A 10,000-nucleotide genomic window follows, 5' to 3' on the forward strand; every position below is an offset into this window, starting at 1 on the left:
CCACAAGAGGCGGCAGCCAGTCCCCAAACGCAAGCCAGGAGACGAACCACAAGAGGCGGCAGCCAGTCCCCAAACACCAGCCGGGGACCGGCCCACAAGAGGCGGCAGCCGGTCCCCAAACACCAGCCGGGGACCGGCCCACAAGAGGCGGCAGCCGGTCCCCAAACACCGGCCGGGGACCGGCCCACAGGAGGCGGCAGCCGGTCCCCAAACACCAGCCGGGGACCGGCCCACAAGAGGCGGCAGCCGGTCCCCAAACACCGGCCGGGGACCGGCCCACAGGAGGCGGCAGCCGGTCCCCAAACACCAGCCGGGGACCGGCCCACAAGAGGCGGCAGCCGGTCCCCAAACACCGGCCGGGGACCGGCCCACAGGAGGCGGCAGCCGGTCCCCAAACACCAGCCGGGGACCGGCCCACAAGAGGCGGCAGCCGGTCCCCAAACACCGGCCGGGGACCGGCCCACAGGAGGCGGCAGCCGGTCCCCAAACACCAGCCGGGGACCGGCCCACAGGAGGCGGCAGCCGGTCCCCAAACACCAGCCGGGGACCGGCCCACAGGAGGCGGCAGCCAGTCCCCAAACACTGGCCGGGGAGTGGCACAAATTCTAAGTCCCACGAGCCCCTGGTGACCCGACAATCGGACTTAGTGCAATTTTCCAAGTGCTGCAAGCCAATGTTGGCCCGACAAGTCCCCAAACGGCAGCCCGGTTTTGAGCCACTAGTGTCGGCCTATAAGTCCCCAAACACCGGCCCGGTTTTACGACCACTAGTCCCCCAACACTAGCCCGGGATTCAGCCACTAGTGGCGGGCACAATTCCCCAAACACCGGTCCGATAATACGCGCGCATATCCCCAAACACCGGTCCGATAATACGCGCGCATATCCCCAAACACCGGCCCGATAAAACGCGCACAATTCCCCAAACACCGGCCCGGATTTCAGCCACTAGTGGCGGGCACAAGTCCCCAAACACTAGCCAAGTTCTCAGCCACTAGTGGCGGGCACAATTCCCCAAACACCGGTCCGATAATACGCGCGCATATCCCCAAACACCGGCCCGATAATACGCGCGCAATTCCCCAAACACCGGCCCGGATTTCAGCCACTAGTGGCGGGCACAAGTCCCCAAACACTAGCCAAGTTCTCAGCCACTAGTGGCGGGCACAATTCCCCAAACACCGGTCCGATAATACGCGCGCATATCCCCAAACACCGGCCCGATAATACGCGCACAATTCCCCAAACACCGGCGCAGATTTCAGCCACTATTGGCGGGCACAAGTCCCCCAACACTAGCCCGGGATTCAGCCACTAGTGGCGGGCACAAGTCCCCAAACACCGGTCCGATAATACGCGCGCATATCCCCAAACACCGGCCCGATAATACGCGCGCATATCCCCAAACACCGGCCCGATAATACGCGCACAATTCCCCAAACACCGGCCCGGATTTCAGCCACTAGTGGCGGGCACAAGTCCCCAAACACTAGCCAAGTTCTCAGCCACTAGTGGCGGGCACAATTCCCCAAACACCGGTCCGATAATACGCGCGCATATCCCCAAACACCGGCCCGATAATACGCGCACAATTCCCCAAACACCGGCGCGGATTTCAGCCACTAGTGGCGGGCACAAGTCCCCAAACACTAGCCAAGTTCTCAGCCACTAGTGGCGGGCACGATTCCCCAAACACCGGTCCGATAATACGCGCGCATATCCCCAAACACCGGCCCGATAATACGCGCACAATTCCCCAAACACCGGCGCGGATTTCAGCCACTATTGGCGGGCACAAGTCCCCCAACACTAGCCCGGGATTCAGCCACTAGTGGCGGGCACGATTCCCCAAACACCGGTCCGATAATACGCGCGCATATCCCCAAACACCGGCCCGATAATACGCGCACAATTCCCCAAACACCGGCCCGGATTTCAGCCACTAGTGGCGGGCACAAGTCCCCAAACACTAGCCAAGTTCTCAGCCACTAGTGGCGGGCACAATTCCCCAAACACCGGTCCGATAATACGCGCGCATATCCCCAAACACCGGCCCGATAATACGCGCACAATTCCCCAAACACCGGCGCGGATTTCAGCCACTATTGGCGGGCACAAGTCCCCCAACACTAGCCCGGGATTCAGCCACTATTGGCGGGCACAAGTCCCCCAACACTAGCCCGGGATTCAGCCACTAGTGGCGGGCACGATTCCCCAAACACCGGTCCGATAATACGCGCGCATATCCCCAAACACCGGCCCGATAAAACGCGCACAATTCCCCAAACACCGGCCCGGATTTCAGCCACTAGTGGCGGGCACAAGTCCCCAAACACTAGCCAAGTTCTCAGCCACTAGTGGCGGGCACAATTCCCCAAACACCGGTCCGATAATACGCGCGCATATCCCCAAACACCGGCCCGATAATACGCGCACAATTCCCCAAACACCGGCGCGGATTTCAGCCACTAGTGGCGGGCACAAGTCCCCAAACACTAGCCAAGTTCTCAGCCACTAGTGGCGGGCACGATTCCCCAAACACCGGTCCGATAATACGCGCGCATATCCCCAAACACCGGCCCGATAATACGCGCACAATTCCCCAAACACCGGCGCGGATTTCAGCCACTATTGGCGGGCACAAGTCCCTCAACACTAGCCCGGATTTCAGCCACTATTGGAGGGCACAAGTCCCCCAACACTAGCCCAGTTCTCAGCCACTAGTGGCGGGCACAATTCCCCAAACACCGGTCCGATAATACGCGCGCATATCCCCAAACACCGGCCCGATAATACGCGCACAATTCCCCAAACACCGGTCCGATAATACGCGCGCATATCCCCAAACACCGGCCCGATAATACGCGCGCATATCCCCAAACACCGGCGCGGATTTCAGCCACTATTGGCGGGCACAAGTCCCCCAACACTAGCCCGGGATTCAGCCACTAGTGGCGGGCACGATTCCCCAAACACCGGTCCGATAATACGCGCGCATATCCCCAAACACCGGCCCGATAATACGCGCGCAATTCCCCAAACACCGGTCCGATAATACGCGCGCATATCCCCAAACACCGGCCCGATAATACGCGCGCATATCCCCAAACACCGGCGCGGATTTCAGCCACTATTGGCGGGCACAAGTCCCCCAACACTAGCCCGGGATTCAGCCACTAGTGGCGGGCACGATTCCCCAAACACCGGTCCGATAATACGCGCGCATATCCCCAAACACCGGCCCGATAATACGCGCGCAATTCCCCAAACACCGGCCCGATAATACGCGCACAATTCCCCAAACACCGGCGCGGATTTCAGCCACTATTGGCGGGCACAAGTCCCCCAACACTAGCCCGGGATTCAGCCACTAGTGGCGGGCACGATTCCCCAAACACCGGTCCGATAATACGCGCGCATATCCCCAAACACCGGCCCGATAATACGCGCACAATTCCCCAAACACCGGCGCGGATTTCAGCCACTATTGGAGGGCACAAGTCCCCCAACACTAGCCCAGTTCTCAGCCACTAGTGGCGGGCACAATTCCCCAAACACCGGTCCGATAATACGCGCGCATATCCCCAAACACCGGCCCGATAATACGCGCACAATTCCCCAAACACCGGTCCGATAATACGCGCGCATATCCCCAAACACCGGCCCGATAATACGCGCGCATATCCCCAAACACCGGCGCGGATTTCAGCCACTATTGGCGGGCACAAGTCCCCCAACACTAGCCCGGGATTCAGCCACTAGTGGCGGGCACGATTCCCCAAACACCGGTCCGATAATACGCGCGCATATCCCCAAACACCGGCCCGATAATACGCGCGCAATTCCCCAAACACCGGCCCGATAATACGCGCACAATTCCCCAAACACCGGCGCAGATTTCAGCCACTATTGGCGGGCACAAGTCCCCCAACACTAGCCCGGGATTCAGCCACTAGTGGCGGGCACGATTCCCCAAACACCGGTCCGATAATACGCGCGCATATCCCCAAACACCGGCCCGATAATACGCGCACAATTCCCCAAACACCGGCGCGGATTTCAGCCACTATTGGAGGGCACAAGTCCCCCAACACTAGCCCAGTTCTCAGCCACTAGTGGCGGGCACAATTCCCCAAACACCGGTCCGATAATACGCGCGCATATCCCCAAACACCGGCCCGATAATACGCGCACAATTCCCCAAACACCGGCGCGGATTTCAGCCACTATTGGCGGGCACAAGTCCCCCAACACTAGCCCGGGATTCAGCCACTAGTGGCGGGCACAATTCCCCAAACACCGGTCCGATAATACGCGCGCATATCCCCAAACACCGGCCCGATAATACGCGCACAATTCCCCAAACACCGGCGCGGATTTCAGCCACTATTGGCGGGCACAAGTCCCCCAACACTAGCCCGGGATTCAGCCACTAGTGGCGGGCACAATTCCCCAAACACCGGTCCGATAATACGCGCGCATATCCCCAAACACCGGCCCGATAATACGCGCACAATTCCCCAAACACCGGCGCGGATTTCAGCCACTATTGGCGGGCACAAGTCCCCCAACACTAGCCCGGGATTCAGCCACTAGTGGCGGGCACGATTCCCCAAACACCGGTCCGATAATACGCGCGCATATCCCCAAACACCGGCCCGATAATACGCGCACAATTCCCCAAACACCGGCGCGGATTTCAGCCACTATTGGCGGGCACAAGTCCCCCAACACTAGCCCGGGATTCAGCCACTAGTGGCGGGCACGATTCCCCAAACACCGGTCCGATAATACGCGCGCATATCCCCAAACACCGGCCCGATAATACGCGCACAATTCCCCAAACACCGGCGCGGATTTCAGCCACTATTGGCGGGCACAAGTCCCCCAACACTAGCCCGGGATTCAGCCACTAGTGGCGGGCACGATTCCCCAAACACCGGTCCGATAATACGCGCGCATATCCCCAAACACCGGTCCGATAATACGCGCGCATATCCCCAAACACCGGCCCGATAATACGCGCGCATATCCCCAAACACCGGCCCGATAATATGCGCACAATTCCCCAAACACCGGCCCGGATTTCAGCCACTAGTGGCGGGCACAAGTCCCCCAACACTAGCCCGGGATTCAGCCACTAGTGGCGGGCACGATTCCCCAAACACCGGTCCGATAATACGCGCGCATATCCCCAAACACCGGCCCGATAATACGCGCGCATATCCCCAAACACCGGCCCGATAATATGCGCACAATTCCCCAAACACCGGCCCGGATTTCAGCCACTAGTGGCGGGCACAAGTCCCCCAACACTAGCCCGGGATTCAGCCACTAGTGGCGGGCACGATTCCCCAAACACCGGTCCGATAATACGCGCGCATATCCCCAAACACCGGCCCGATAATATGCGCACAATTCCCCAAACACCGGCCCGGATTTCAGCCACTATTGGCGGGCACAAGTCCCCCAACACTAGCCCGGGATTCAGCCACTAGTGGCGGGCACGATTCCCCAAACACCGGTCCGATAATACGCGCGCATATCCCCAAACACCGGCCCGATAATACGCGCACAATTCCCCAAACACCGGCCCGGATTTCAGCCACTAGTGGCGGGCACAAGTCCCCAAACACTAGCCAAGTTCTCAGCCACTAGTGGCGGGCACAAATCCCCAAACACCGGTCCGATAATACGCGCGCATATCCCCAAACACCGGCCCGATAATACGCGCACAATTCCCCAAACACCGGCGCGGATTTCAGCCACTATTGGCGGGCACAAGTCCCCCAACACTAGCCCGGGATTCAGCCACTAGTGGCGGGCACGATTCCCCAAACACCGGTCCGATAATACGCGCGCATATCCCCAAACACCGGCCCGATAATACGCGCACAATTCCCCAAACACCGGCCCGGATTTCAGCCACTAGTGGCGGGCACAAGTCCCCAAACACTAGCCAAGTTCTCAACCTTCAGCTGAGTATATGGCCTCCGAAAGGCCCATACATTCAGACGGGTCCATGTATTTTCAGCGACAGCCGCAGTACCGCCAAAATCCATGCAGCGGCGCTGGATTTATGGCCTCCGAAAGGCCCATTCATTCAGACGGGTCCATGTATTTTCAGCGACAGCCGCAGTACCGCCAAAATCCATGCAGAGGCGCTGAGTTTATGGCCTCCGAAAGGCCCATTCATTCAGACGGGTCCATGTATTTTCAGCGACAGCAGCAGTACCGCCAAAATCCATGCAGCGGCGCTGTATTTATGGCCTCCGAAAGGCCCATTCATTACCAACGGGGCTGCAGTAGCATCCCGCGGCCACGCAGGGGCAGATATTGTGAGGGAATTACATGGTAGTGGACGGAGCGCCCATGCATTTCCAATGGGAGTGCAGTACCTCAAAAATCCGCTCCAAGCCACCGAACTTGAGGGCCCGACGTTCCCTCAACACTAGCCCAGTGCAATCGACATTTCGTTCTGTGTACATTGTTACACAGAATGACAATACAAGGGAATTATTATTATTATTATTATTATTATGTATTCAGCCACTAGTGGCGGGCACAATACCCCAAACACTGGCCCGGCGCTGGCTGAGTTTATGGCCTCCGAAAGGCCCATACATTCAGACGGGTCCATGTATTTTCAGTTTTCCGTAGCAGGTGTGATTGTTTGTTTAATTAGGTAGTTTGTGTTGGTGACGGTGTTCCTAACTGTGGTGGCTTGTTTGTAGAATGTGGGGCCCTGCGTTTGTGTTATGTTGATTTCTGGTAATTTACTTTTTACTAAGTAGTCTTTCAGGTTTTTGTTTCTTTTAAAGGCTGAGATGATTTTGTAATCTTGGATTATGCTTGTGTTCTGTAGTGTCTGATTTATATTTTGTCCATTCATTCAGACGGGTCCATGTATTTTCAGCGACAGCCGCAGTACCGCCAAAATCCATGCAGCGGCGCTGAGTTTATGGCCTCCGAAAGGCCCATTCATTCAGACGGGTCCATGTATTTTCAGCGACAGCCGCAGTACCGCCAAAATCCATGCAGCGGCGCTGGGTTTATGGAATCCGAAAGGCCCATTCATTCAGACGGGTCCATGTATTTTCAACGACAGCCGCAGTACCGCCAAAATCCATGCAGCGGCGCTGGATTTATGGCCTCCGAAAGGCCCATTCATTCAGACGGGTCCATGTATTTTCAGCGACAGCCGCAGTACCGCCAAAATCCATGCAGAGGCGCTGAGTTTATGGCCTCCGAAAGGCCCATTCATTCAGACGGGTCCATGTATTTTCAGCGACAGCAGCAGTACCGCCAAAATCCATGCAGCGGCGCTGTATTTATGGCCTCCGAAAGGCCCATTCATTACCAACGGGGCTGCAGTAGCATCCCGCGGCCACGCAGGGGCAGATATTGTGAGGGAATTACATGGTAGTGGACGGAGCGCCCATGCATTTCCAATGGGAGTGCAGTACCTCAAAAATCCGCTCCAAGCCACCGAACTTGAGGGCCCGACGTTCCCTCAACACTAGCCCAGTGCAATCGACATTTCGTTCTGTGTACATTGTTACACAGAATGACAATACAAGGGAATTATTATTATTATTATTATTATTATTATGTATTCAGCCACTAGTGGCGGGCACAATACCCCAAACACTGGCCCGGCGCTGGCTGAGTTTATGGCCTCCGAAAGGCCCATACATTCAGACGGGTCCATGTATTTTCAGTTTTCCGTAGCAGGTGTGATTGTTTGTTTAATTAGGTAGTTTGTGTTGGTGACGGTGTTCCTAACTGTGGTGGCTTGTTTGTAGAATGTGGGGCCCTGCGTTTGTGTTATGTTGATTTCTGGTAATTTACTTTTTACTAAGTAGTCTTTCAGGTTTTTGTTTCTTTTAAAGGCTGAGATGATTTTGTAATCTTGGATTATGCTTGTGTTCTGTAGTGTCTGATTTATATTTTGTCCATTCATTCAGACGGGTCCATGTATTTTCAGCGACAGCCGCAGTACCGCCAAAATCCATGCAGCGGCGCTGAATTTATGGCCTCCGAAAGGCCCATTCATTCAGACGGGTCCATGTATTTTCAGCGACAGCCGCAGTACCGCCAAAATCCATGCAGAGGCGCTGAGTTTATGGCCTCCGAAAGGCCCATTCATTCAGACGGGTCCATGTATTTTCAGCGACAGCAGCAGTACCGCCAAAATCCATGCAGCGGCGCTGTATTTATGGCCTCCGAAAGGCCCATTCATTACCAACGGGGCTGCAGTAGCATCCCGCGGCCACGCAGGGGCAGATATTGTGAGGGAATTACATGGTAGTGGACGGAGCGCCCATGCATTTCCAATGGGAGTGCAGTACCTCAAAAATCCGCTCCAAGCCACCGAACTTGAGGGCCCGACGTTCCCTCAACACTAGCCCAGTGCAATCGACATTTCGTTCTGTGTACATTGTTACACAGAATGACAATACAAGGGAATTATTATTATTATTATTATTATTATGTATTCAGCCACTAGTGGCGGGCACAATACCCCAAACACTGGCCCGGCGCTGGCTGAGTTTATGGCCTCTGAAAGGCCCATACATTCAGACGGGTCCATGTATTTTCAGTTTTCCGTAGCAGGTGTGATTGTTTGTTTAATTAGGTAGTTTGTGTTGGTGACGGTGTTCCTAACTGTGGTGGCTTGTTTGTAGAATGTGGGGCCCTGCGTTTGTGTTATGTTGATTTCTGGTAATTTACTTTTTACTAAGTAGTCTTTCAGGTTTTTGTTTCTTTTAAAGGCTGAGATGATTTTGTAATCTTGGATTATGCTTGTGTTCTGTAGTGTCTGATTTATATTTTGTCCATTCATTCAGACGGGTCCATGTATTTTCAGCGACAGCCGCAGTACCGCCAAAATCCATGCAGCGGCGCTGGATTTATGGCCTCCGAAAGGCCCATTCATTCAGACGGGTCCATGTATTTTCAGCGACAGCCGCAGTACCGCCAAAATCCATGCAGAGGCGCTGAGTTTATGGCCTCCGAAAGGCCCATTCATTCAGACGGGTCCATGTATTTTCAGCGACAGCAGCAGTACCGCCAAAATCCATGCAGCGGCGCTGTATTTATGGCCTCCGAAAGGCCCATTCATTACCAACGGGGCTGCAGTAGCATCCCGCGGCCACGCAGGGGCAGATATTGTGAGGGAATTACATGGTAGTGGACGGAGCGCCCATGCATTTCCAATGGGAGTGCAGTACCTCAAAAATCCGCTAGAGGGCCCCGAACTTGAGGGCCCGGCGTTCCCTCAAGTGCCGATTTTATACCCCCTTCTCCAGCCGACAGCCAGAATTATATTAGGGACTCGCAATTTTGAGAGGTGAGCACCAGGGCTAATCAGCGGCCACCCGTGACCATTGAGTCCGACAGAGCAGAGGCTAGGGGCGGCCTCGCATCTCGCAATTACCGAGGGAAGATGCCGGTTCTCGAAAAATTTCTAAGTTTTTCAAATTTTAAAGTATTGAAGTATTTAGGGCGCTTCCCGCGGCCCTGGCTTTTGCATGTACCCCTCTAAGCTCCGGTTCTCGAAAAATGTCTAAGTTTTTCAAACTTTAAAGTATTGAAGCCGGACTTCCGCGGAGGCTGACAGGGGGCCTCCATCGAAGCACCCTTCACCCCCGGGTGAGCCGGCGTCGGCCCACGGGCCTGCCGGTTCCCCAACTGAGCGATTGGCACACGAGACCCGCCTCGGAGGGCCCACGTCGGCCGGCGCAAGCCGGTGTTCGGGCGTGCGGCTCCTCCGGCTTTGCGGGTCAAGCTCCAGCGCCGAGGATACTAGGCAAACGTTGGGCCCCCCCGAGCCGAGTGGATACCCGCCTCAGAAAGAGCTGGGGCGGTACGTACGGACGGCCTCACTAAGAGGGAACGGAAGCTACTAAAGCACACGTATAACTGTCCGATGTGCGAACGAAAGTGAGGCCGGACGAATCCGATACGAGTTACGAGTGAGGCGGGATCCACGGCTGGCA

The sequence above is a fragment of the Urocampus carinirostris genome, unplaced genomic scaffold (assembly GCF_059441175.1).
Source record: "Urocampus carinirostris isolate Australia breed hairy pipefish unplaced genomic scaffold, RoL_Ucar_1.0 HiC_scaffold_108, whole genome shotgun sequence".
In the NCBI taxonomy this organism is placed as follows: domain Eukaryota; kingdom Metazoa; phylum Chordata; class Actinopteri; order Syngnathiformes; family Syngnathidae; genus Urocampus; species Urocampus carinirostris.